General features: G+C 45.1%; 1 long non-coding RNA gene across 3 annotated transcripts in view; it reads left to right on the top strand.

The window, feature by feature from the left end:
• The window catches only part of LOC116582969, a 37,054-nt gene extending 13,193 nt beyond the window's left edge, over positions 1–23,861 (top strand). For 2 of the 3 annotated variants that reach the window (XR_004282568.1, XR_004282567.1), the window contains exons 2-4: positions 2,813–2,892; positions 13,902–14,017; positions 23,746–23,861. This is a non-coding gene — a long non-coding RNA (uncharacterized LOC116582969). The remainder of the gene's footprint in view (positions 1–2,812; positions 2,893–13,901; positions 14,018–23,745) is intronic. The other variant, XR_004282569.1, reaches the window with a different exon arrangement.
• Positions 23,862–25,282: the final 1,421 nt, after the last annotated feature.

The raw sequence follows: 25,282 nt of genomic DNA, 5'->3' as shown, positions 1-25,282 counted from the left end.
TTTATTTCCCAAAATTCCCCTTGTCTTCCACGTTTCTGTTTTTTCTCCACATGATCTCCCACAATTCTCCATGTCTCCCACAATTCTCTGCTCCCTCTCATAATTCCATGTGTCTCCCCAAATTTTCTATCCCACCCACAATTCCCTGATGCTTTACAGAATTCCCCATTCTTTCCCAGAATTTCCTTTGTCTCCTATACTTCCCTATTCTTTCTTTCCAACGATTCTGTGTTCCTCAGAATCCCTCTTTTCTCCTACAATTCTATTTTCCCCCACAATTCTCTACTTGCTGCCACAGTTCTCCCTTCCCTTTCTCACTTCCCTATGACTCCCACAGTTCCTTGTCACTTCAACAATTCCCTTTTGTCCCACATTCCCTGTTCTTTTCCACAGTTCCCTCTCTCAAGTATAATTCTCTGTTCTCTCCAATTTCTTTATTCTCTCCCACCATTTTCTGTTTTCTTCCAGAATTCCACATCTCCTACAGTTCCCTTTTAAACACAATTCTGTATTCACTCCCACAATTGTCTCTTCTTTCCCACAGTTTTTCCCTTTATCTCTCACAATTGTTTCTCTCACAATTCCCTTTATTTCTGACAATTGTTTATTCTCTTACCCAGTACACCATTATCTCTCACAATTCTCTCTTTTCCCATTATATTCCTTTCTCTGACAATTCTTGTTTTATCTCACAATTGTCTTTTTTTCTTCTTACAATTTTCTATTCTCTCCCGCAACTCCTTGGCTCCCACAATTCTTCCCTTTCCCCACAATTTCCTAGTCTCCACAATTTTGTTCCTTCCCACAGTTCTTGTTTCCCACAATTCCCTGTTCTTTCTGAAAATTTCCCTTGTTCCCCACCATTCTCTATTCTCTCCCACACTCACTTTGGACCCCCACTACTCTGTTCTCTCCTACAGTTCCCTTTGTTTCTCACAATTCTCTATATTCTCCAACAACACCTCTGGTCCTGCACAATTCTGTTTTCTCCCATAGTTCCTTGTTCTCTCCCACAGGCTCTCTTGCTTCCCACAATTCTCTATTAATAATCTCCTACAATTTGCTTTGTTTCCCACAATTCTCCATGCTTTCCCACAATTCCTCTGCTCCCCCATAATTCCTGCTTTCTCCCATAATACCCTTTGTTTCCCATAAGTCTCCATGCTTTCCCACAATTCTCTGTTCTACCCCAAAATTCTTCTAAATTTCTCCTAAAATTCCTCTGGTCTCCCCATAATTCCTCTCCTTCCCCACAATTTCTCTGGTCCCCCACAATACTTTGTTCTCTTTCACAAGTCCTCTTGTTTCCCACAATTCCCTATTTTATCCGACAATTCCTTTTGTCTCCCATGATTCACCATGCTCTCCCACAATTCCTGCTGATTCCCACAATTCCACTGGTCCCCCATAATTCTGTTCTTTCCCAAAATTCCCTTTGTCTCCCATAAGTCTCCAGGCTTTCCCACTATTCCACTGGTCACCCATAATTCCTTGTTCTCTCCCACAAGTCTAGTTACTTCCCACAATTCCCTATGTTCTCCCACAATTCCATTTGTCTCCCATGATTCTCCATGCACTCCCACAATTCCTGTTGTTTCCCATAATTCCACTGGTCCCCCACAATTCTGTTCTTTCCCACAATTCCTGTCATCTCCCATAAGTCTCCAGACTTTCCCACAATTCTCTGTCCTCTCCCATAGTCCTCTTCTCCCCCACAATTCCACTGGTCACCCACAATTCCTTGTTCTCTCCCACAAGTCCCCTTGTTTCCCACAAACCCCTATTATCTCCCACAATTCCCTTCATCTCCCATAAATCTCCATGCTTTCCCACAATTCTCTGTCCTCTCCCACAGTCCTCTTCTCTCCCACAATTCCACTGGTCACCCACAATTCCTTGTTGTCTCCCACAAGTCTACTTATTTCCCGCAATTCCCTGTTTTTTCCCACAATTTCCTTTTATTTCCCATGATTCTCCATGCTTTCTCACAATTCTCTGTTCTCTTCCAGAATTCTGATCATTCCCACAATTCCCTTTTCTCACCCATAATACCTCTGGTCCCCCCCACAATTCCCCCGTCTCCCACAATTCTATGTTTTCTCCCACAAGTCCCCTTGTTTCCCACAAATCCCTATTATCTCCCATAGTTCCCTTTGTCACCCATAATTCTCCATGATTTCCCACAATTCCTGTTGTTGCCCACAGTTCCTCTGATCCCCCACAATTCCATTTTCTTTCATATACCACAGATATGCTTGAAAATGTGAGAAATGATGTAAGTACATTTTTATTCATTGTAGTGTTGTTTGTAATAGGAATATATTAGAAACCATCCAAATTTATATAATTAATGAAAGACCAGTTACATAAATTATATTAATCCAGGCAGTGGAATAGTATACAACTGTATACTGTGTTTTATGTGACTATATGGAAATCCTCCAAGATATTTTAGGTAAAGAAAAACACGGGTAAAAACACTCTATGAGGTATGATGCCATTTGTGTAAGAAAAAATGGAGGTGGGGAGAGAAGCGCTCTCCTGCAGCATGTGACAGTGTCTGCTAAACTGGAGTAAGCCCTCCTTAGCCGTTAAAGTCAATTCTGGGTGACGGTTGCCCAATACTGTAAATGTGCTAAATGCCACTGAGTTGTACATTTAAAAATAAAGTTGGGGGGGGGTCAATTCAGAGGTCATCTCCTCCAGAGTAAGGGCCATGGCTAAATATATTTTCCTTATATTCCCACAGTAACTTTATAAATTAGCCACAATCAATGAAATTGTCTGAACATCTGTCTGTCTTACCCCCTAGCGTATTGGTGAGACTGTCGGTGGGGACCATGCCCCCCCCCATTATATGGACTCTGAGACTGGCTCCACATCCAACATATGGTAGGTGTTCAGGAAATATTTCCCTGACAGCCTGTCCTACAGACAGCCTGGCAACTTCTGCTGAGTTTGATATTTGCATATACTACAGAGTGATCACCCTGATAAGTAGTTACCATCCATAATCATACAGGTGGCTTCCTTCACCCTTTTTTGCCCACCCCCATTCGCATTTTCCCCCGATAAGCACCAGTCTGTTCTCTGTATCTATGCGTTTTGTTTGTTTTGTTTTTCATGTTCCACATGTAAGTGAATTCATATGGTCTTTGTCTAATTTCTTATGATTTCTTTTAAATTTATTTTTTTAAGATTTTATTTATTTATTTGTCACAGAGAGAGATACATCACAAGTAGGCGGAGAGGCAGACAGAGAGAGGGGGGGAAGCAGGCTCCCTGCTGAGCAGAGATCCCAATGCAGGGCTTGATCCCAGGACCCTGAGATCATGACCTGAGCCGAAGGCAGAGGCTTTAACCCACTGAGCCACCCAGGTGCCCATTTTCTTTTAACTTTAATTACCTCCCTGAAGATTACTAGCCCTAAAGTAATATTTGGGGTTAAGGCTTCAACATGTGAATTTTGAGTAGGACGCAGTAAGTCCGTAACAGTAAGTTAGACATATTTTCTGTTTATCATTTTTCTTGTTTTTTTTTTTTCTTATGGTGAGTTTTGCTTTAAGTAAATTTTATGCACCTTAATTTGCACAGTTTTTTTTATGGTTTCTGGGTATTAGTAGCATAGTCAGAAGTACTTTCTTTTTAAGTTTTAAATAAATTCTTTCTTATTTTTTCAAGATTTTCAAAGTTTTTACTTTTTATTTTTAAAACATTAATATATTTGAAATTTATCCTGGTGTAAGGAATAAGTTATAGCTCCAGCCCCGCTCTGTATTTTTCAGATTTTTACTTCATTGTCCCAAGATGATTTATCCAATGTTCTATCTGCCCAGACACTCCTTCACCCATACTTAGATTTGAGATATCTCCTCGTTATTAAGACATTAAGTCCCCATGTATTCTTGGGCCTATTTTTGGATTTTTTACTCTGAGCCATTGTTGTATTCAAGAACACACCAATGCCAGATTCACTGAAGTATTGGGACCATCTGGCCAATCACTAACCTCTCATTATACTTCTTTTTCAGAATTCTTCCTGGTACTTTTGCTTATTTATATTTCTGAATGAAATCTGTAGTTGGCTGGTCAAGTTTTTTTTTTTTAACCTGGATGGAAATTTCATTGAGGTTATGTTAAATTTATATGCTAGTTTAAAAAGAAGGGGCATATGGACCCCAAAGTTCATAGCAGCAATGGCCACAGTCGCCAAACTGTGGAAGGAGCCAAGATGCCCTTCAACAGACGAATGGATAAGGAAGATGTGGTTCACATACACTATGGAGTATTATGCCTCCATCAGAAAGGATGAATCCCCAACTTTTGTAGCAACATGACGGGACTGGGGGAGATTATGTTGAGGACTGGGGGAGATTATGTTGAGGGAAGTAAGTCAAGCAGAGAGAGTCAATTATCATATGGTTTCACTTATTTGTGAAGGACAAGTAGCGGAGGACACTGGGAGAAGGAGAGGAGAAGAGAATTGGGGGAAATCAAAGGGCAAGACAAACCATGAGAGACTGTGGGCTCTGAGGAACAAACTGAGGGTTTTGGAGGGGAGAGGGATGGGGGATGGGTGAGCCTGGTGGTGGGTATTAAGGAGGACATGGATTGCGTGCAGCACTGGGTGTGGTGCATCAACAATGAGTTTTGGAACACTGAAAAAATAAAATTTAAAAAATTGTATGTTAATTTAAGAAGACTAAAACTCTTTTTTAAAAATTTTTATTTATTTATGTGATAGAGAGAGATCACAAGCAGGCAGAGAGGCGGGCAGAGAGAGAGGGGGAAGCAGGCTCCCCGCCGAGCAGAGAGCCCAACGTGGGGCTCGATCCCAGGACCCCGAGATCACGACCCGAGCAGAAGGCAGAGGCTTAAACCACTGAGCCACCCAGGCGCCCCAAGAAGACTAAAAATCTTTAGAGAAATTAGTCAACCTATACAAGAATATGCAGGACCCTCCCAAATGTTTAGTTCTTCTTTTATGTTCCTCAATATCGTTTTTAAGTGTTTCTTCAAATCTTAGATATTTTTTGATGAGTTATTTATTGGTATTTAAACTTTGTTGTTGCAGTGGAAGGGAAATCCTTTCTTTTCCTATGTCTTCAAACTTACTGTTGGCATATTTATGAAAGCTATTGGCTACATTCACCATATGTTCTACAATGTTTTGAAATTTTTTATTGTCTTTGGTCTTATTTTCTGTTTATATAGGGTTTTCCAGGGATTCTTCCATATCATCTCAACTAATAAGAACTTTAGTTTCTTGTTTCTCATTCCTAAATGTCTTGAATGTCTTAAATGAGAATGCCTAAAATGTCTTTGTGCTGCTAATTGCATGGGCTAGGGACTTCCAGCAAAATATTAAATAATAGAAGTGGTGGTGGGCATTTCAAAATTTTTGGGAACATTGCTAGTGTTATTTATCCATGGGACATTGTATTAACTTTTAGATTGGCTTAGATGTAGTTTTCTTGTTTTTTTAAAGATTTCATTTATTTATTTGACAGAGAGAGAGAGAGATCACAAGTAGACAGAGAGGCAGGCAGAGAGAGAGGGGCTATGCAGTCTCCCCGCTGAGCAGAGAGCCCGATGCAGGGCTCGATCCCAGGACCCTGAGACCATGACTTGAGCTGAAGGCAGAGGCTTAACCCATTGAGCCACCCAGGCCCCCCTAGATGTACTTTTTTAAAAATCATGTTCAGAAAGTCTCCGTATATCTCTGTTTTTTTATGAGTTGTAACAAAATCAACAAACGCTTTGGTGAATGGATTTCCACAGAAGATGATAAAGGGGTTGTTTGCTGTCTGAGTTAACACGAACTGAGCCAGCACTGGCCGAAGGAGGAGTCCACAGGCAGAGGTGACCGTGGGAACGTGAGTCCTTGGAAAGTATCATGTAACTCAGGGAAACTTGATCTTCATGGATCTGGAGATTCGAGTAAAGCAGATCGTGAGCTCCAGGGGATAGGGAGACCAGGCCAGCTGACAGTGGCTTAAAGTTTGCTTAAGGGTGAATTTATTAAATACCTATTATATAAAATATGGTGAGTTGATCATAAAACATTCTGTGGTCTTAAAGTTATATGCGTGTGTCTGCATGCCTGTACAGTTGCTTTTGATTTTATAGTTCGGGCCGATGCTTCTCATCCTTGAACGTGCACACATGTCCCTCCAGGGGCGTGTTAAAATGTGAAGTCTGATTTAGCGAGTGTAGCTGGAGGATGAGCATCTGTGTCCTCACGAGTGCCCCGGTGACGCGACTGCTGCTGCTCCGATGCCATACTCTGGAGTTTTAGAGTAGCCTGTGTGTTTTTCGTACAAAAACATACAGAGATCCGGAGCAAGTATTTGGAGAGTTTTGCAGCAGTGTAAGTGATTTTATATCTGGCGAATCCGAACTTAGGCTGGTGTTTTGTATATTTGCTTTTTATTCCATCTACAATTTTTTAAAAATTATTTATTTATTTATTTGACAGAGAGAGAGAGAGAGAGAGATCACAAGTAGGCAGAGAGGCAGGCAGAGAGAGGGGGGGAAGCAGGCTCCCCATTGAGCAGAGAGCCCGACGTGGGTCTTAATCCCAGGACCCCGAGACCATGACCTGAGCCGAAGGCAGAGGCCCAACCCACTGAGCCACCCAGGCGCCCCCATCCGCAATTTTTTTGTTTTTCTTGTTTTACAAAAATACTGGTCTGTAATTAGAAATTTTAAAAAACCCTAGTCCTTCACTGTAGTTAGCTCAAGAAGCTCTACTTTAAACTACCGTGTAGTGGGAGAAAAATGCTGCTTTCTCTTTTCTCACATGGAAGCAAGAGCATTTCTCTGAAGTCTTCAGTTACCCCAAACGAATTCATCTTTGTAATATATTCAGCGACTAGCAGAGATGAGTATGACTGTGCCACTATTTACAGTAATAACGTAATTCACCCCACCTTTATTTACGTAACAGTTTTTTTTTTTAAAGATTTTTATTTATTTATTTGACAGAGAGAAATTACAAGTACACTGAGAGGCAGGCAGAGAGAGAGAGAAGGAAGCAGGCTCCCTGCTGAGCAGAGAGCCCGATGCGGGACTCGATCCCAGGACCCTGAGATCATGACCTGAGCCGAAGGCAGCGGCTTAACCCACTGAGCCACCCAGGCGCCCTATTTATGTAACAGTTTTAATAATAATAATATACTTGGTTTATTTTTAAAAATTGCTTTATGGTTGCTCCAAGTGGTCTTATTCTTTAATTCGCTGCTTTTTGCAGTATTGTCGGCTGAGCACTGAGCCGCGCGAGGTGAGAGAGGAGCGCGTGCGCTGATGGGGTTTGAGGCCCACCTTTAAGAGCCTCCCGTCTGAACCCCTTTACCCCCAGGTGAGCCTGCGTGGGGCTGGAATTCCTCACACTGAGGAATGGCTGCTAAAATGGGGACGTCATGCGATGCATATTTACTGTGTCAGGTGAAATAGAAACAATTGGTTGCATTTGATATTTACAAGAAATTCCATTTCTGGGAACTCCGCTTGACTTTTTTGTTATCATTGTTGTGTGTTCTTCTGCTTCGTTCTCACATGAGAATTCCACCTCCATGTATGCTGGAGAAAGGGTGAAAATTAAGAATGGTCTTCTACCTATTCATTTAAAGATTTCCTTTAAATCTTTAAGGAAGATTACTGTGTGTGGTTACTGTGTGTGTTACTGTGTGTGTGTTTGCATGTGGCTATTATTTTATTATAATGGTGACCAGGTCAGTCTTGTCCCCAAAGTATGAGAAAACTCTGAGAACCATCACTTTGAACCATTAATTCTAATAGATTAATTTGTTGTGAAAGTTATGTCCCTGAAAAGAAACCTCAACAGCATGCTTAGATCATGTGCTAAGGAGGACAAGGGGATATGTCATGACTGGGTGGTGTTTATTAGCGGGAACGTCGGGTCTTTATAACATAATTTCTTTCTCTACCTTTCCTTTCTATATTATTCCCTCTTTTCCCTCACTCTCTCCTTTTCTTCCGTCCTTCCTTCTTCCTTCCATCCTTCTCTCCTCATCATCCTCTTTCCCTTGCTTTTATTCTTTTTAATTTTTATTTATTTCTTTGTCAGAAAGAGAGAGCACAAGCAGGGGGAGAGGCAGGCAGAGGGAGAAGCAGGCTCCCCGCTGAGCAAGGAGCCCGATGTGGGGCTCGATCCCAGGACCCTGGGATCATGACCTGAGCTAAAGGCAGAGGCTTAACCGACCGAGCCACTCGGGCGTCCCTCCCTTGCTTTTAACAAATTATTGAGGACCTACTATGTGCAAGCTATTATGCTAGGCATGCACAAGAAGATGTGCTTTGGCACTAATAATGAGGCTCCCAGACCACTGGATTTAAAATGAGATTTGATTAACTTTACCCTTCAAAGTGGGGATTATCCCTGTCCAGAGGAGAAGAATGTTCTGTCTGGAAAGGAAATAAGATCCGAGTAAAGGAAGCTGAGGGACATGCACTTCCGCTCAGGACTTCCGAGTAGCAGGAATGCTTGGTGTGTAGGAGGTTAGCAGCGGGTTAGTATTATTTACAGGACGATGAGCCTGGCCTCCAAGCCAGAAGGGGCGTGGGGGCGAAGCCTAGCAGGTGGCAAAGCAAAAGAATTCACCGTGATCTGAAAACTCTCGAAATACGGACTCCATTGTGGGCAGAGAGGCAAGAGCCTTCCCTGTTCTGAGCTGAAGGTGTGTTCAGTCTGGACTTGCTTTCTTGTCCTAGTTCTTCCCTTTCTAGAAAATGAGGTGAAATGCTTTATACCAACCACAAAAAGCACTGACTGTCTATAATGCAAATTTGTGAGCTTATTATGCTATACAAATGTTCCTTGTATGTTTCACGTGTAATGTATGTTTTCTCCCACAAAATAGTACATATTTTTGGAATCCCAAGGAGCCCACCACTTGTTTTTCAGAGAAAACATTCGGTGGCTGTCGCTAGATGAGTTCTCTTCTCTATTCTATGCAGCCAAGGCCCACTAGGTCTCTAGGCCATCTGGATGCCACCCACCGAGAGTCTTTTCTGGGCTTAGGGATTTGGTACTGGTTATTTCCACCTTCTCTGAGAAAGGAGCCTCGGAGTAGAGACCAGATTGAAAAGTCTGATCACTCTCTTTTGCTTCTGGAACCATGAAAGCAAGTACTGTATCTTACCTATCCTTTCTCTTTGGCACCTCACACAGTGTCTGGCACCTGCCTAACGTAGGGGTGGGCGGAGGCAGGTCATCAGGTAAGAGAAACGGAGCCCACAGCACACTACTAAGTAGCCTGCGAAGTCATCCCTGCACCCAAGACCCACTCCTTCTCCTTCATTTTCTGTAGGGTGCCTTTCTCAGCCTAAGTGGGTAGATGGGAGCACGGGCTGATTGGTGGATGAGGAGCGGATGGCGTAGTAGGTGGGCGGAGGGGTGGGCGGTGGATTAAATCTCGTATGTCAGTCCCTACTGACCGTTGAGACTGCTTGGTGCCCTTAAACGATGTTTGAGGACTCGGGGTGCCGGTGTCACCTGTTTTCGGGTCTCATCTGCTTGCAGTGTGAAGTCACTAAAGCTTTTATTCATTTCGTTCTGCCACTTCATGTATAATCCACTCAAAGCTTTGCCAACCTGACAGTGATATTTCTGTGTGCGTTGTGTGCGTTTGATGTCGGCTTTTGCAAAGTTATACATATATGGTTTATAAACCTTCACTTTTATTGGTTTGAATATTTTCTCACCTCCTTGGACAATGTTACAGAACATTTTATGGTGGAAAAGTTTACAAAGGGATAGATAGCACAAGTCCCCAAAAGTCATAGTAATTACTAACGGTTTAATTGGACCAGAAACAATGGAAACCCGGGTCTGGATCCTCTAAATAAAAAACAAACAAACAAACAAACAAAAACCTAATTTGAGGTAATTGCTTTAATACTGGACTTTGCAGCTATGGTAGGTAGGAATTTTTTTGAAGGGGCACCCCAATTGGTGAGATCCGTCCAATTGTATATTTCTTGTCCGTCCCATGAATCTGTGACCCCCGTGACCCAGCAACTATTAGTATGACGTTACTAATACGTGTCCACACAAACTTTTCATAATCTTCAGTGTGAGAATTAAAAAAAAAAAAATTTTTTTTTTTAAAAACAGCTTCATAAGGATGAATCCCAAGCCTTTTGAAGTGAGACTATCCCTGACCAAAAAAACACTTTGCCACTGGGTGGCGATGGAGGTTCAGAAACCGCCCTCTTATTCCCTGAGGCAACCGAGCACTTTAGCTGGTTTATTTATTCAAAGCTGGAATTTGGACGTTCGAACCACCAAGCTCAGAGAAATTCCTGGACGAGGAGCACAGTCCTGGGAAAAACCTACCAAAGATGGAATTAGCACCTTGGCAGACCGCCTTTAACACAAAGATCTTTCCTTCCTTGTGGGTCGTAAGAATTGACTTCGGCTCCCATCAGCGTGAAACAGAGGGAGCCAAGTTAAACTGCGAAGACCTGAGACAGCACAGAAGCGTGCTTATTTATCCGTACCTGCAAACACACTTGAGCGTGCCGTTCACGTCGCTTGGCTCAGCGTGCTGGCTGGCGCGGGCAGGCCTCAGGCCTCTGTCAGGTCCTCTCCTCTGCAGAGCGGGCAGACGTCGTGGAGTTTCTCGCAGGAAACTCTGAGTCATAGCTAACGCTTGAGGTGACAGCTGTAGAATCCAGCCAGGCAGAGTTTGGACAGGTTCAGAGAGGTGTCGGCCGTGCTGGGCCCACTGGTAGGTTTGGGGTCCAGCCCTGGCACCAGACTGTGCCTTGCTCACTCTGTGAAGCATCATCAGTGTGTGGGCCCAGCCGTAAATCCTACGTGGTCTTCTTCTTTTCCCCAGATGGATTCCATCAGTGGCCCAGCCTAAGGCTTTTGTCTTGCTTCTACTCCAAGATGGGCCAAAGGATAGGGAGATGCAGAACTCAGGAATACATATCGAAGAAATGAGATTGTGTCCCGTGTCCCATAGGCTGTCTGTTTCTAAGTCCCTCTGGCCTGGCAGAGGGATGGCCTAGGGGTTCTAGGACCGCCACTAGGAGGGGCCCCCCGTGGATCCCAGCGCCCAGTGCCCTGTGCCCTCTGGGAGTTGCTGATGCATATTTCTGAGAACACTCGGAAAATCTAGAAGTTTGTTATATTGGTGAGGATCTTTTGGGTTTCGAGTGAGAAGTCCGACTTGGACTAGTTAAGGAGACAGACGAATGTGTTGGTTCACATGCCCGGGAAGGCCTGGGGGGGTGGTAAGAGCTCAGGAAGGGCTTGGTGTGGGGGGGGGGCTCTGCCTCCCTGCCTCCCTCCGCCAGCACAGCATCCCTTTGTTGGATGGCCTCTCTCCCGACTTCTTTCACATGCTGGGGACTTGGCTCCCATCGGATCACATAGTTTCTCTTGTGTCAGCTGCTGTATCTCAGGGTAGAACGGGGCGATACGATTTGCAGGGCCCTGGAGTGTTGTACCTGGCAGCCCATCTAGGACCCCATGAAGTAGGCACGAGGCCGCTGCTTGGAGGAAACGATGTGGATACACAAAAGCACAGCACTCCGCAGAGCGTTCGTCTGTGCACAGCACTCCGCAGAGCGTTCTTCTGGTGCCAGGGCTGGACCCCAAGAAGATCAAGAAGCCGAGTCCTGGGAAGAGTCCTTGAGCCAACAGTAAAAGTCATCCCAGTTGCCGTTTTGCTTCCTTAAATTCCACCGTAGGCCTAGTGAAAAGGCTGTGGGTTCACATGCGAGGAACGCCTCCACGAATTCAAAGAGGATCTGAGAACTGTTTCCCATCCACAAACGTGTCCATAAACAGGAACCGCAGTTGTAATAGATACAATGAGGAAAGCAGCCTGAGTTCAATGTCAGATGCTGAAAAGGGAACATACTGGCTAGTAATGAAGAGGACCAGCGATTGCATTTAGGACTAACAGTCGCAAAATTATCCGTGGAAACCCCTTAAGGTCTACATAATTATTTGCAAGGCTCCCTTGATGCGCAGGATCTGCTTTCTATGTAAATGCTAATCATACAAAACACATGCCCTGGCACAAAACAAAGTGAAAGAAAATAAAATTTCAAGAAACCGAGGACCTGAAATAGCTATAAGCAAAAACTCGCCAGGTGTGGATGGGGACAGCGGGACATTCGGGCCTGAGTGACAGCAGGCAGGGAGGCTGAGGGGGAAGCCGTGGTGCTGGCGGGACCATTGACCCAGGCCGCAGGCAATGCAAGGGTCTAGGAGAAAGGCCCTAGGTCCTGTGGTGGGGTGGCCTGGAAAGGGCTCCCTTCCCCGAATGAATGTTCGAGATCTTCTTCAGGCTTGCCGGCTCTCGTCGTAGAGCCTCCACCGCCTCATGGGTGACGTGGCAAGCAAGAATGCGGCCTAGGGAGTCTTCCTGCGGAGGAAACGAGCTGTCGTCTGTTGGCCCAGAAGGGCTGAAGAGGAGTGGTCGGGGGCTCGGTGAGCCAGACTGGCGGCCGCTCGGCTCTGCCTCCTCGCAGAAGCCTGGGCCGTGTGTCCGTGGTGGCTGTAGCCATGCAGCAGTAGAAGTTGATTGACAAAATCCAAGTGGCCTTCCTGAGTAGGCCTGCGGGCCCTAGTGTGCGGTCCTCCCGTCCGCCCGCCTCTTCGTCCCTGCTCGTCCTCTTAACCCTCTTGCCCCTTGTCAGAGGACGTCTTTCTGTGGACTCACTCGTGCCCCCCAAGTTCATGAGTTGAAGCCTTCATCTGAGATGGGACTGTCTTCGGAGACGGGCCTTTAAGGAGGTAATTCAAGTTCCATGAGGCCCTGAGAGTGGGGTGTCAGCCTGGCAGGGAGAGATGGCGCAGCGCCCTCTCTCCACGAGACGAGGACACAGCAGGGCAGCACCCCCGGGTGACACCCGCAGCTCAGGCTCCCTGACTTTGGCACTGTGGGAAAATAAATGTCTGTCACTTAAGCCACCCCGACTGCGTCTGCCCATTAGTTACCTGTACGAGGGCCGTGGCACCTGACGGGTCTCCCTTCTCTTACCTTCTCCCTCCTCCCGTCTTCCTCCTTTCCTCCCTTTCCAGAAATGTCCACGTCTCTCCAAAGGAGCTAAAAAACACCTGTCCTGCGTATCAACCAAATCTGGGAGAGGCTTAATTTAATAGAAGACGTGAGGTACCATATAGGACGGGCGGTCACTACGGTGTTTCTGCTTAAGCTCCGTCCCCCGTCATTGCAGAGAGAAACTACCCCAGGGGACAGCCGACCTGGGCCCAAATGTCGGGGCCCCCGCGCCCAGCCCCCACCCGAGGTTACACGGACATGGAGTGTGTGTGCCACAGGCAGAAGGGGAGAGGAGGTCGGGCTCGGAACAGAGGACAGTTGAATGAAGGAAATAATGACAGACTTTGAAGAAAACCAGCTGGGTCCCATGTCGGACGTTACAGGGGTGGGTCTGCTGGAGACAAAACCCACAGTGTCTGTGGCCTCTTCAGCTGCCCTTTGTCCTTCTCTTCTGTTCCCTCAACCCCAATCTCCAAGAACAGCTCCTAGTTCCTCCCAGAAATGTTGAATCAAGTCGTCTTGTTGGGATCATTCCTCACATGATTTACATATACAGGTCTAGTAATAGTAACGGCTACTATTAAAAGGTACTTCTGGCCTGGGCACTCCTCCGCTAGGCACTTTCTGGTAATAAACTTTTAGTTTTAGAATAGTTTTATTTTTAGAGGGAAGTTTTCCAGACGTGCAGAGTTCCCGCACACCCCACACTCAGTTCGTCCTATTATGAACATCTTACCTGAGTATGGTACATTTGTTGTAAGCTCTAAGCCAACTTTGATACGTTAATATTAACTAACATCCATTCTTTACTTGAATTTCATCCATTTTTACCCTCATGTCCTTTCTCCGTTCCAGGATCTCTTACAGGATGCCACAGTACAGTTGATGGTCATGTGTCCTCTCGGCTGTGACAGCTACTCGGACTTTCCCTATTTTTGATGACCTTCACAGTTTTGAGGACTACTGGTCAGGTATGTTGTAAAGTTCCTCCGCTGGGATTTGTGTGATTCAATGCATTGTTTCTTATTCTCATGACTAACCTTCAGTGTCAGTGTAAGTTACTCATTTCATCCTTACAGATGAAAGCACTGAGGCACAGAGAAGTTAAGGAGTTTCCCTAAAGTTGCACAGCTAGCAAATGACAGGAACAATGATTCAAACTCAAGACTGATACACCTTCACGCCATACGTTTACTTTTCCTCCCCAGTCCCTCTCTGCTGAATTCCTGACAATGGAAGAGGTCCCTTCGAGGCTGTCAGGGTGATTTCTTTGGCAATTGTTCCTTCCAAATAGTTTTAGATGATTTACTATGCTAAATTAAATTAGAGCAATTTCCCCAATCGGTTATCCGCTGAATTGATTATTTGTGTAACTTCAGTGGCTGTCTTCTCAGGACAGTTGATTAATCCAGAAAGAACTTCACGAAGAAGTATTCAGGTGTCTGTGTTTCTCCAAGTGGCTCTAAAAGTGTGCTCACCTGGAAGGCATGAGGATCACCCGGACTGCTTGTTAAACGCCCGCTTCCCTGGGGTGGGATGACCAGCCGGCCCAGTTTGCTCGAAACTGGGCAGTTCCCCGGATGTGGAATTTTCTGGCTAAATTCAAGCCCGGGACGGTCCCAGGCAAGCCAGGATGCTTGGTCAGCGTACCACAGAGCTGTCATGAACGCTGGGGCCCCGCAACCTCCTTGTAAGCAAACCACCCAGGAGATTGTTCTAAACACACACAAGTAGGAGATCCCCTACGTCAGATATGGGAATGAATTCCCGGAAGAACCGGTGGTGGATTTCTGGAAACGCTGAGAAAGTACTGAGTTTCACCTGGGTTTGATTCTGCCTGAAGTCGAGGTAGAAAATTGTCACCCAGCGTTCGGCCCAGATGACATCAGTGGGGATGCTTTTTCACTCTTTAGGTAAGAAATGAGCACTACTTTTCCAGCTCTACAATTTTGTCAAGGGATGATGGGAGTGCCCAGAAGGTCCTTCTGGTCTTTCTGAGGCCGTTATTTATCAGTGGGGATCGATGGCTCTGTGTTAACCTGGGGCAGTGCTTCTCTAACTGGCAGATGAATAGAATCAGCTTGGAGAGTTTAAAAACACTACTGCCCAGGCTCACCCCAGACCAGTTTCATCAGACTCCCTGGAACTGGGAGCCAGGCACCAGTAGTTTTCTAATGTGGATTGAAAGCAGCCCTGTCCAGTAGAAATAATAGGTGAGCTGTCCTTTTCTAGTAGTCACATTTTAGAAAGTAAAAACAGCATGTGAATTTTAAGAATTTATTAAATTTAATGTAGTATATCTGAGATTTTATCTTTTTAACCTCTAATCTTTATAAAAATGATCAATTACACATTTTATGTACATTTTTTCATCCTGTGTCTTTGATATCTATACTTCACAGTATTTTGCAGTTCAGATGCTGAGTTTTCATCAGAAATATGATCTGGATTTAGATTCATACATACCCCAGTTGTTCCAAACGTGTTTAGCTTAGAAGTAGTCCAATCACAGCATCAGGCATTATTTTCCAAATTTTAATTTTAATTAAAATGAAAAATGCAGTTTCTCGGTCTCACTAATCACATTTCAATTACTTGATAGACACGGGCAGCTAGTAGCTTTGGAGATGGTTATCACGGTTCCAGGGCAGTGTTTCACAGACGAATTCGGGCATATGAATCACCTGCAGTCAGTCTGGTTAAAAGCTACGTTCTGATTCAGGAGATCTGGGGTGAAGCTTGAGAGTCTGCATTTTTTTGAATTTTTTTTTTTAAGATTTTATTTATTTGACAGAGAGAAAGAGAGAGATCACATGTAGGCAGAGAGAGAGAGGAGGAAACAGGCTCCCCGCCGAGCAGAGAGCCCAATGTGGGGCTCGATCCCAGGACCCTGAGACCAGACCCGGGCAGAAGGCAGAGGCCTAACCCACTGAGCCACCCAGGCGCCCCAAGAGTCTGCATTTTGAACAGGCTTCTAGGTGATGCTGATGCTGCTGGTCTAGGGGCCAAATTCTGAGAGGTAACAGACTAGAATTATCTTGAATGAGGGGTGCCTCGACTCTGATTTCTCTACCGGCTCACTGGTATTCTCTCATATTAAAGGCTGGCAAAGGTGCGTGCGATCTTGTGAATACACATAAAATACACTTGTGTACATACAGACATGCAAATGTATGTTATGTGGCTGATTACGCTGAACTTGTTTTATCTGAACTTGGTGTAGACCCCTAAGTTAGCCTGCAAATATTATCATTCTTACATGTGTTCTTTGCCCTCACTTTCTTTTAAAGTCAACTTACTCTTCTTTGGTCACTGGAACTGAACAACAGCTGACTGTTTAACCTTGATTTAAGTCCCTCTGTGTATTTGTTTGCTTTTTTTTTTTTTAACTGAGTGCAATAGGTTCCTGCATTGTATTTCAGTGTTTGAAGGTATTTAAAAAGCATTTGATGACCCATCCTCTCTGCGGTTTTGTGTATAGTGCAGGGTAACCTCCAGTTCCATCCTGTTCCCTTGTACTTGTGCGTGGAAATATTATGCCCCAGTGTCTGTGTTTGTTTCTGTAGGTGGTTTCTCATTCTTCTTTAGATGTCAGTACGGAAAGGTTGTGAATTACTTCTAAAGTGTTGTCCCAACATTTACCACCCCCCCAAACCAAACAACAAAAACTAAAATTGACTGAGTTCTCTTTTTCAGGATTTATAATCTGAGAAAATTATTGGAACATCAACAGCAACCAAAGTCATAGTGAAGTTAGAGAAATTGGTCATGCTTCTCCTTTTATTATTCTTTAGTTTCTTTTAAGGGACAAGTTTTCCATGGGAAAACACCATTATTTTTGGCAGTTACTGGAATCACACAAAGGATGAGATGAAGGACATAGCTATTATATACTTTGGGGGAAAAAACGGGGAATAACACTTCCTTCCACTAAAATGGAAGGAAATAAAATGAGGGATTACAACTGGGTATATCAAAGCAGGATGGAGGGCGAAAACATTATTTTTTACTCTAAACCCAGTTTCCATTTTATTTTCTGTTATAGGCCATGTGTGGTGGAAAAAATTACATATTTTTCTGAGACACGATACTTACTCTGTGTACTGTTATAGATCCCAATAATTACAAGATTTGGCATCATCCATGAAAATGGCTACTAATTCAAAAGCTCAGTTCATTGGGCTGCAGTCTGGAGAATTCAAAAATCTCCAGGAAAATCAAGCTAGAGCTCAGTGTAACTAGTCTCTTAATTTTATTTCTTTTGATTTGGCAAATGGGTGTCTCTAGGTGAAGTTTTGGATATGTTACATTTTCTATTTCCTTTGGATCATGCTGTATTTAATTATAGCTAATAATAATATCTAACATTCATTAACTGTTTAATATGTGTCAGGGCCTTATTAATTATTTGCTTTATTTTATTTAATTCTGATTGCTACTTCATAAGATAGGTACTGTCAAAAGTATAATTTTTAAAGAACTAAAAACATAATCTGGTACAAATACAGAAAGAACACCTGTCAAGAATTTATTCAACTCATTAATGATCAGAACTGTAAATGGGTTAAGCTGATTCCAAGAGCATTGTGAGAAACTTGGTATTTATAGGCATTTTGAGGGGGAAAAAGGTGTTGCAATAAGATTTCTAGGGTAGATTCAAAGCTGATTACTGTCCTACAGGGCAATAAAACCACAACCTTTGGGGCTGTCTTTTCTATTGGACAGAAGTCTGTGAATTAACATGTAACTACAGAGCATCTGAACTCTAGTCAAGTGAAAAAACAGAAAGTCAAGCACAAGTGCATTCCCGAGGTAACGAGGTAAGTCGTGGGTAGGCAGGTTGGTGCCTCAGTAAGATTTTGAAAGGTCATGCCACAGCCCATTTCACCTCACTTAAATTTTGGGAATAGTTTGCTTAAGAAAACTATATGTATCCTCATTGTACCAGTGAGGATGCTTAGAGATGTTAAACAGTATGATAAAGGAGTCACAGAGTGAACTGAAACCTACTCCCTTACACTAGGTGAAATCCATCTGACCTGGTTTATGAAAGTCTGTGTGTGTGTGTGTGTGTGTGTGTGTGTACATGTACATGTACATGTGGCAGGAAAGAGGATTTGGAAACTGGCATTCTAACCTGGGTATTTCAGGGGCTTTGACTGGCAAAACTTACTCAGATGATACTAACATTTTGACCATTTCTTCCTTTTTCTGAAAAAAAAAAATCTCATCCCTTGCCTACTAAAACATCCATCATTAGAGGAGGAGTCTAATCTCTTGGTTTCTTAGGAATGGGGAGGGGGAGGACTTGCACTGAACCATCACACGTGTTATCCTTGCCCTTGACCACCAGCACACGTTTGAGAACTAGCTGGCTAGGGGGTGTTAGACTTTGAAGTTCTGAAGCAGGATTTTCCTTGGTACGAAGCAGACTGTGTTCATGAACCCCAGTCTGTAATCAACACAGCTACCTAGCTTTAATCCAAGAGAGTTAATACATGCCTTTTAGGTGTAATTTGAGTGAAAACCAGTCTTAAATCTACTGGATTTCAGACAGAGGGAGAGAGAGAGAATGAGAGATTACATTAATTGAAGGCAAAGTTGAATTCTGTACCCATTGGGAGATCAGAGGCCGGATTGAAAGGCTAAAATGTGGGGGTGTGTGTGGATATGGGGATTTGGCAGTACAGCAAACTCCTTACCCCTTCTTGGGTCTCCCACCTCTAGCCTGTTTGCCTCCCACGAGCCAGGCAGCTGCCACAAGGCGGGGGGGCGGGTAATTAGAGCAGGTGCGGACTTGGGCTCTGCCAGGGCGCTTGGGAGTTGGAGAGAGCCGGGTTAGACTACTGCACGGGGGGTCACCTGATGATGACCAGAGGATGGCAGATCCCGCTCGGGCCTGGATGATGATCCCACCTGAGCGTGCTGGCTGGCTGTGATTCACACAAACAGTAGAAAATGAAAGGTGTAAAAACTGCACCAAAAAACCCACAACAGGTCTTGTGGCCAGTTGTAGACATGAGGATGGCAATGGGCATATTTTCTTCCTGTTGTGATATGGATGTGTCTGTACATATAATAAAATTTGGTCTTCTTCCCTCTGCCTATTATGTAACATGAGGAATGAGTTGGGGAGGATGGGGGGTAGTTGATTCAAGTAGGACAGAAGCATCACGTCGTTCACTTATTTGGAAGTTGAAAATGCGTGAAAGGACAGTGTTGGGACGCTGCGCTAGCCAAGGGATGGAATGTGCTGGACTGTCCGTGGCCAAGGAGGCATCACCACCACCCCTTCAGAGATGTCTTCCGAATTCCTGAAGAGAAGCAGGGCACTGCGTCTCCTGCGGTCCCTGTCCCCAGACCGTCCCGCGTTAGGGTTGCCGATGTGGTCACGTCTGCTGTTTTTCAAGTGAAAGAGAAGTAGAAGCTGGTGTGCTCAGGGGTGCTTGCAGCTGGGTGTTGGGCAGACAGGAGGCTCGTGGTGGCTTTGCCGTGGGAGCTCGAGAAGCAGTGGCTTTTGCTGGATGGAGCACGCTGAGAGGCGATGCAAGGTTTCTCAGATGATCTTACGGATCGGAGATTTCCGTAGAGCTTTGGATGGGCGCCCACATCGCTATGCCAGGCTGAGAGATAGTCAGCGTCTGCTTCCCAGGCCTTTCCTAGTGACTTTCTTGACCCAGCTGTCTCAGTGTATTCCGGCATTACGTAAGCCCTACTTAACATATTAAGTCCTTTATTCCTGGAATGTTTAGAATGACTTGATTTTCTTGACCGAATCTAAGCTCATGCCAATAGTTGGATAAAAGATGTGCATCTCAATGCATTTAAGGAAAATGCTGTTGGCAAGCAGACACCATAAGATCACACAGGAATCAGGGGTACTGCTAAGCGCATTTTAAAATACAGCGAATTAAGAAGCAGTGTAGTTTTCAATTTGACCTTGCGATCTGCAGCTTTCCGTAGGTTTCCGTCTGTTGGAGAGCCATCTACATATTATTTGAGGGGTTGGCAGACTACGGGCTATGAGTCAAACCCAGCCCGTCAACTGCTTTCATAAATGCAGTTTGGCTGGAACACAGCTCTGCCCATCGGTTTACAGCCCGCCGATGGCCGCTTTCAGCACAGCGGCGGAGCTGAACGTTTGCAAGAGAGACCGTGTGGCCCACGAGGCCAAGGACGCTGGCTCTTGGCCTTTGACAGAAAACCTTTGCCGACCCCTGTATTATCCTAATTCCTGCTTCCTTCAAAAGGGAAAGCCTTTTCCTCTGTCGTCAGCTTGGCTCGCTCAGTGGGATTAGGCTAAAACATTAAGGCTTTTTGGCAGAGCAGTTGCAGATGTAAGTACCCACTTACCAACCCTTCTAACTTGGCATGGCAACATGTCATTTTTAAGTCGTGGAATTCCTCCTTAATCATCCTGGCTACCTTTGCGGTGTCTTGCTCCCTGCATGGCTCAAGGCGGACCAATCTGCCGCGGCCCTGTTCATGCACCCCAAGTGCAGTCCCCACGCGGGCTTTTCTGCGGAGCGGCTCTGTTCTCTAACGGGACTTGGAGTGTCGGCAACGCGGGAGGTGTTCATGTCTGTCCTCATCGTCACACACTACAAAGAAAGGTTTAGTAGAACCGTGGAGCCTTACTGTATCCTAAATTTAACATTTTAGAAGCTACTGACGAGTTGTTATATACATTACTGGAAATGCAGACGAATGGTGATTAAGATGCTTTAGAAGCAAAACCTTCGTCGGTGAGTCTGTTTGGACTTTTATTTTTTTTTTTTTCATCACTTGGCTATGCTGATCTGTCTTTGTTAGTAACACAGCGGAGCTTGCCCTCTCCTCTAAGCAGTGACAATTGAAGAGAAACTCCAGAAAGGTATAGTTCAGGACTTGTAATAGCCAGGTTGAGACATCCAGAGAGAATTCTTCAGCTTTTTGTTCTGATACTGCATCTGCCACCATCCAGTGAGCCCACAGATACATAAGATGATGACTCCTTTGATAAATGTTTTCCATCCCTGTGCACATGTCATTAAGTCCAGCTTCTGTTTGCTGAACTCCTGTAAAAAGTATGTGCGTATTTATGCGTATGTATGTACGTATTTGGATCCTACTATAGGCCGGGCCCCGCTTTTGTTTTGGGCCATATGAGCACAGGAGGTAAATAATGAGAGAAAGGAAAGTTCTAGAAACCTCTCCATCACTCATCTTATTTTGGAGAAGTAGCTCAGTTACACGAACCCTTTATTTGTGGCTGTGAAGCTGAAGGGCTCTGGAGTGGCTCGGGCAGGCAGCCCCCTCCACGCTCACTCCTGGCTTGTGTCCTCTTGCTGTGTGAGCTCTGCTCACCGAGCAACCAAAGGAAAAAAAAAAAAAACAAAACAAAACATAGGAGGATCATTTTAAATGGATGTTTTTGTGAAGAGTCAACTATAAAGTTTGTATTGGACCGAAGTTAACACGGAGCAGCAGGAAGCCTCTTGCACTCCCCCTTCCAACTCCATAGTCTGAGATTTATTCTTCTTGACAGGAAGATAGACTGCCAACTTTGTTTTTAATTATTTGAATAAAATTACATACATCATTCTCCCTTTTCTTGTGCCTCCCTCTGAAATCCCATCTTCTGTGTAGCTGATGCTGATGAAATTGCCGGTTTTGGCATTAGTGCTTCTGTCAGCCAAGTGAGATGAACTGAGTTAATATCCACACCCTGAACCGAAGCCAGGAACGTTTACCCCCGGGTTACTCCCCCGCCCCTCCCCTCCGCTCTTTACCTGCCACCCTGCAGACATACCGCACGTCTCCACGCGTCTAACCTGGCACCTGAATAAACATTTTCCAAGTTTCCCTCATCGTCCTCTTTTCTTCCTTTCCTTTCCTTTCTTTTCTTTTTCCTTTCCTTTTCTTTTTTTTCTTTCCTCTTTCTTTCTTTCTTTCTCAAAATGGTCGGACCCTCCTTTTTTGTATTCCAGTATAAACATGGAACAAATGTGTAGCTCATCATAATGGACATCTGTTACATGAATAGTGGCGAACTCGTATCTCTCAGATTAATCACTGTTTCTATTCATTTGGAATTAGCAACCTGTGAGTTCAAGTAACTCCCTGATGAAACAGAACACACATTCTTTTCACAGATGTATAGAAACAGGAATAAATCTACAATTTGGCAAGTGCGCCAGATGCAGAACACAGTGCATGCTTATAATAAGAAAATATAATAACTGTCCTAGACTAAGACATGGTAACTCTGACAAAGAGGAATTTATATAGTCGAAACTTCTTGAAAACAGCCTCACCTGCGTAAGTGTTTTCTAAACTCTGGCCCTGAGGGCCTGTCATTTCCTGACAAAGTTTTCTCCTGTTATTTGTCCTCCTTGGAGACTCGAAATTCTTCATCACTTAGAAGCAAGATAGAAATTTGGAGGCTATGAAGCATAACAGAATTATCGTCTGTAGGAACCAGGGTCTTACTGGCTACCCTTCTTTGTCAAGGTATGTTTTCAGAAAGACTGCATTTCTGTGGGCTAGGACTGAGGATCCAAGACATCTATCATATACGGACCATTGACTAGAAGTCCGCAGAAGCTAATGATTCACAGTTGTATCCCACTGTACAGTCACACAGAATATTGCCCTTGAACCCAAATAAGGAGTGTCCAACACAAAGTATTTGTTGAATTCATTTGTGCTGTGAATAATGCCAGCTTTTACAACGAGGTCGTTTATTCATTGAGCAATGGCTTATCAATCCCGTTTTATCAGAACCTACTGGTCCGATCCTGGGGCTGTTCTGATTTGGGGTATGAACACATGAACTTTTTTCCTAAAAAAAAAAAAATTTCTCATAAAGGAGCTAGGTGTGTGTACACATAAAGCCAATACTGTGACAGAGCCTCTGAGGGGCATCTGGACTGCAGAATGGTCAGTCTCTCTTCAGTGGGCTACAGGCAGCAAGAAGAAATCCAGAAAAGGCTAGAAGGAGAGGATAGTGTCTTAGCAGAGTCTTGAAAGAGAGTTATTGATCTGGGGCCTTGGGAAGAGTGTTGGATGCAGGGTGGGGACAGAGGGGGACTGTTACTGATGGTCTTCCTTAGCTTGCATCCTGTTTCTATTCTGCTTCCAGAAACAAACTTAGAGTGTAAGAGATGGTAGTAGGAAAATTCTATAGCAGGGTCAGGGTTTGAGAGGCCGAGATAAGGGACAGTTGAGGCTACTTACAGTGAATATCATCTGGTGGTAGGAGAAACATCAAGTAGTCCACCTCTGGTTTCCTTTAATCCACCATGCTGAGGGTAGACAAGGTAATAAGAAAATTGTGGATCAAAAGCGGTCAAATATTGGGTCGCATGGCTGGCTCAGTCAGGAGAGCGTGCGACTCTTGATCTCGAGGGTTCTTAGTTTGAGCCTCACATTGAGTGTGAGGTTACTTAATAATAAAATCCTGAAAACAGTTTTCTTAAATGGTCAAATATTGGTAATTCCATAAGGTTTGGTCTAATACGTATGACATGCATGTACATGGCACAAAATCCCCAAAGCACAAAAGACCATGAAAAGTATGTCTCAGTCCCTTCCCTCTCCCCTGCTCATCCGTTTCCCTCCTCAGAGAAGACCACTGCTAGAGTTCTTCCAAAAGATATTTGTGCCACATCCAAGCATTTCCATAATGTAAAATGTTGTTAAAATGGGGCTCTTCTAGGTCAGTTTTGGCTAAGGAATGAAGACAATGGCCACTGCATTCCAAGATACCACTGGGACAGTAATTCTCAGTTGACCACGGAAAACCTGAAGAGAGGAGTCACTGACATGGGAGGTAAGAGTTAAGAGGAGTTTGTGGGTGTATGTGTGTTTGGAGGCACTTCTTGGAGGAAGTGGCACCGAGAGTCCCACTAATCCTTACCGGTCGGAATGAGGGCAGGGGACTCCTGCCTCTAGCCCCTGGCCTCCTGAGGGGTGCATCTTTGGGATCAAGCTGAGACACATGAGGTCTGTTCCTTGCATCTGAGAAGCCCAGAGGGCTGGTGCCTGGCTCATCTGATGGGCCTGAGCGGCTTATGATCAGAGGAAGGGGGCTGTATCTGGAAGGAAGCTGCCCTCCCTCCCCAGTTGCATGGATTCAGGAGATCGTATGTGGAGTTCGTGATGGGAATCTTAGCCCACCGGTGTTCTAACAGGGATCTGGTGGCATGGTGTTGCAAGTCGGGTGCTCCCGGAAGCATACCATGAGAAGGAGGTCAGTGCGCACGTGTCTAAAAGGGGTCAACACCTGAAAGGGGAGAAGAAGGAAACCATGCTGGGTAGAGGGAGAAGCTGAGCGGCAGTGCAGGCCAAATCAGCCTTGGCCACACCCCTGGATAGCTCTGGCATGAAATGGCCCATCCTAGTGATCCCTCTTGGGGACAAATAGCGCAGATTTCATACCTTTACTTTGATCGACCATCGTTGGGTGTAGGCCACCCTGGGAAGGATGCATCCTTGACTTGGACAGTCCTCTGGCGCTCAGTTGCTGCCAGCAGAAGGCTGTCTGTCTACCTGCAGCCCTCTCGACAGCTGGGGTGACCAGCCGTCCCTGGAAGGGGGACCTGGACAACACATCTCAGTGTCCATCAGACAAGGTCAGGGCACCTGAGCATTCGGGGGCGAGTGTGCATAGTGCTGGGGGCAGGAGCCAAGAGGGGACTGGGAACAGTGAGTCAGAGGAAGGGCCTATGAGATTTGAGCCTCGGGAGAAAAGGACACCAGTGTTGAAGTTTCTGTGATTTCGTTCGTTGCTTAGAGATGGGCGCTTAATTCTGCTCTGAGGACCATTGCTCTTCAGCTGTGGGAACGAACAATGACCAAAGCAGACCCTTTTGTTTTGCCAAAGAGAAGCTGTAACTTGTGCCGTCTGCATAATTCCTCACCGAAGGCCGGAGTTGTGCCGTCCCAGGAGCGGGAGCCTGGGGCTGGCGTTGGAGTATAGGCTGCTGCTTCCTCTCTCTAGGTCCCAGCAGAGTTCGGGAAGTGGGGGACACAACGGCCAAAAGCCCTCCCAGGGTGAGAGGATAGTGAGGGGCGGGCTCGGCGTCCCTGCATGGGGGTGGCAGAGTTCATGAGGCCTGCTGGCCGAGGCTGTGAGGCAGGAAGTGTTGAAGTCCCATAGCCACAGGGCGCGAGGGGGAGCCGAAGGAATAATCTGGGAATTTCTGTAGCAGAGCGGGGGTAGAGAACACGTGGTGGCCCGAGGTGGGGCTTGG

The sequence above is a fragment of the Mustela erminea genome, chromosome X, assembly GCF_009829155.1.
Source record: "Mustela erminea isolate mMusErm1 chromosome X, mMusErm1.Pri, whole genome shotgun sequence".
In the NCBI taxonomy this organism is placed as follows: Eukaryota; Metazoa; Chordata; class Mammalia; order Carnivora; family Mustelidae; genus Mustela; species Mustela erminea.
This window is presented reverse-complemented; position numbering and strand designations above follow the sequence as displayed.